Raw genomic sequence first — 3,226 nt, forward strand, 5'->3', positions numbered from 1 at the left:
CTGCTGCTGGGAACTGCCCGGGGGTCTCTGAGCAGTGGCCCAACAGGCCCAAAAGCAGCAGAGGGGCCAATTCCCCAGCACCCACCCTGGGATAACCCTGATTCCCAGCAAATCACCTCTGCTCAGGGTTTTCCAGCCTGGAAGCAGCTGGGGAGGGGGAGACAGCAGCACCCCCAGTCTCCTGCCTCCCCCTGCTGCTTCCAGGGGACGAGCTGGTCCCACACGCTCTTTACTGGGATTCCTTGCTCCCAAATCCCAGATTCACCTTCCTCTGGATTCACCCTTCTCCCTTGTTCCTGATATTCCCGTTGGTGCAGCGGTGGGAAAAGCAACCCCAGCATCTGAGAGCACAGAGAATGAGCTGAGAATAGAAATACCTCGATCTAACAGCAACATTTCTGTTCTTTCCTGGTTTGTTGGTGGTTTTTTCCCCTCTCCCCAAGTCCCACCTGCTGAAACGTCGAAGAAACAGCTCAAAAAATGATCCTCAACTCGGCCCCTTCTGGTGCATCAGGGAGGGGTTTTCACCCTCCTGGGATCCGAAGGTGGGTCGGGAGGTTCGGGAGCCAGGACGTGGTTCGGGGGGGGGGTGGATTGTGGAGCAGATCCCGCTGGGACCCTTTGGTGTTTGTGACGTGCAGGATCCCAAACTCCTGATGCCACCTCTTGGGTGAGGGGGGGGTTGGTTGAGCCGGCGGAACGAATGGTTAATTACAAGCAGCCGCCCGGGCGGGCGCTGGTATTTCCAGCTGATTAAAAGGTTGGATGAGCCCGAGGATGTAAAACTGGAGGGGAAAAAAAAAAGAAATTGGAATTGAAGGTGAAGGACCCGAAAGTGCAGGGACCCCGCACCGGGGGGTGGGCAGAGCCCCCGGGAGAGGATCCCGGAACGCCGCGGGGACACTGAGGGGCAATGGGGGTGAAATGGGGGTGAAACGGGTCAGGCTTACACTGCCGTGACCCCCAAACTGCTCCTCGGGGGGCAGCCAGAAACCCCCCAGCGCTTTGGCGACCCCCCGACCCCCCCCCTTCCCCACAACCTCCGCCCGGATCCCCTGGCCGCATCCTGCCCGGCTCCTTTTTTCCTGACAAAGGACAAGCAAAACTCTCCCCCGGTTTTTGTTGTGTTGTTGGGGTTTTTTTCCTAGGGGGGGGAGGGAGGGGGGAGCTGGGGGGAAGATGAGCACAGCTTCCCATATGGCCTCATTTAGGGGAATTTCTTTCAATCGCTAAAAGCAGAAACTCCACCTCTTGAGCCCGTAGATTTATATGGAACAGCTGAAGGATCCTCCGGAGCGCTCTGTGGGCTGGGAGGGCCGTTTCCCACCTTCCGGGTAGGTCGACAGATCATTTCTTTATTTTTTAAATAAAAAAAAAACACCTCTTTTTTTGCCTTTTTTTTTGTACTTCCCGTTTATTCCTTTTTGATTTAATTTTTTCCTTTCCTTATTTTAAGAGGGAGATATTGATAACAGAGGAGTTAGAAAGAGCCTCATAACTCACAATAAACCCTTGTCCATTCTCTTCTATTGACTACATGTAAACATGGTAAATGAAAGGCCTTTAGTGACACTTAATCCCTCACCCCCCCCTTCCCCCCTTGGCTCCCTCCCTGCCCCCAGCCCGGCCTGCCCTGGGAGGGGGTTACACTGCTTTTTTTTTATTATTATTTCTTTTCTCCCAGCTTGCTGCTTTACCCTGCCCCTCCTCTCCCATCTAATTTATCATTAACACCCTGACACTAAACTAAATAAACGCAGCGGCTTCCCCCGCCTCCCCCCACACCCTGCTCTGGGGCTGCAGATTTTTTTTGCCTCCTCCGGAGTTTTTAGGCACCAAATCTACGGTTTGGGGAGGGGTTTCGAGCCCCCTCCCCGGCAGGTCCCGTGCTGGTCCCTGTAGATAATTAACGGCATTATGAAATGACCTCCTTGAAAAGATAATAACAATAATAGGGGGGTGGTTTGGCTGCAGTCAGAGCCGGGCCAACAATTTTAAATGGGATTCCTTCCCTCCCTGCCGGGGAGGAGGAGGGGAAAGGAGGGGAAAAAATAATAATTAAAACCCAAAGAAGATACAGATTGTTTCAAGCTCCGTGTTCCTGTGTTTCAGGTCGATAGTGGAGTGTGATTTGGATGGCAGTGATTTTTTTGAAGGGCTGCGGGGGTTTTACCTGGGCTGCTGCAGGAGCGAGGCCAGCAGATGATTTTGTGGCAATCGAATAATACCTGGTGATTAATCACAACTAATGAGGTCCCGGCTGGGGGTGCGTTTCGTTTCTCTTTCCATTTTTCTCGGTGTGGAGAGATGATCTCCCTGCCTGGGAGGGAGCTGGGAAAATGTTTCCCAGGTCAGAATTTCAACCTTCCCAACCCCAAATCACGGACTCGATGCCCCTTTCGACACATTCTAGAGGTTAAAAAGCCCCATTTCTAGTCTTTGGGTCGCTTGTTCTGCTGGGGTTTGTGTTTTGGATGTTTCTACCGATGCTGCTCCAGGGGGACCTCCCAGACTTTTGGGCCTTGTTTTCCTTTAATAGGTATTTAAAAATCTGTCCAAGCTGCTCCTGCCATGAGAGGCACCAACTCCTGAGGCCCTGGGGATAGAAACACGTGTTGGGGAACAATCTCTGCCCTACAAATCAGAGGGAAGGAGCTATTGATTTCCCATTGAATATCGAGGGGAAAAGGCTTCATTTGGGCCAAACCTGCCCAGGGAAACGCTCCTTCCCCCACCTCCAAAGCATCCGAGCACGTGTGTGCACACCCAGCCGTGTGACACACACACACACGTGTTGCTTTGCACAGCTGTGCAGCGCGGGGGGTGAGGACGCGGCCACAGACACGCGGGGACACGCCCGGATCCAGCCCCGGGGCCGGTGCCAGGAGGGAAAGACGTGTTTTCTCAACCACGGATCCAAAGATGTGGCCAGATGTGCACGGTCACAGCTGGCTGCACAGCAGCGGCGCAGGCTGACACACGCTCCCTGTGTGCAGGCACACGAGCAGCTCCTTGTGCACACACACACGTACACAAACCCCTCTCACACACACCCTCACACACACCCCCTCTCACACACACATCCCCCCTCACACACACCCTTACACACACACCCCCTCTCACACACACCCCCCTCACACACACCCTTACACACACACACCCCCTCTCACACACACCCTTACACACACACACCCCCACACACACCCCGTCACACACACACACCCCC

Source organism: Chaetura pelagica, unplaced genomic scaffold (genome assembly GCF_000747805.2).
Source record: "Chaetura pelagica isolate M959 unplaced genomic scaffold, ChaPel_1.0 scaffold1034, whole genome shotgun sequence".
Lineage (NCBI taxonomy): Eukaryota > Metazoa > Chordata > Aves > Apodiformes > Apodidae > Chaetura > Chaetura pelagica.